The 312-nt window shown below is 62.2% G+C and overlaps 1 protein-coding gene across 1 annotated transcript in view; it reads left to right on the top strand.

The window, feature by feature from the left end:
- Positions 1-312, top strand: part of TMEM128 (transmembrane protein 128) — an 8,274-nt gene that overhangs the window by 668 nt on the left and 7,294 nt on the right. The window lies entirely within an intron of this gene.

Here is a 312-nt window from a genome sequence, read left to right as displayed (position 1 = left end):
ACGAGCACCCCCTCCGGCACCAGCGAGCGGGAGGCCGTGCGGGCGCGTTTCCTGGCGACGCGGGAGGAGAGAAGCCGCAGGAGCTGACACTGAGCTGCTTCTGGGCAGGGGACCCGGAAGACATGGCTTCCACGTTCGGGCTTTTGGCCCGCGTTACGCAAACCGCTTGCATGTGTTAGGTTTTAAAGAGAAACACAGAAGACATCGTGCCCAGGCGTGCGTGCTGGCGCCTCCGTTTTGAGGGTCTTTGTATTGGGAACAAGCTGCTCAGGAATCCTACGGGGTGAGGACCTCGGGTGTGCCCCGGTGGTT

This window comes from Myotis davidii, unplaced genomic scaffold (genome assembly GCF_000327345.1).
Source record: "Myotis davidii unplaced genomic scaffold, ASM32734v1 scaffold960, whole genome shotgun sequence".
NCBI classification, from domain to species: domain Eukaryota; kingdom Metazoa; phylum Chordata; class Mammalia; order Chiroptera; family Vespertilionidae; genus Myotis; species Myotis davidii.
The sequence above is the reverse complement of the archived record's forward strand: the minus strand, read 5'-3'. Positions and strand labels throughout refer to the sequence as shown.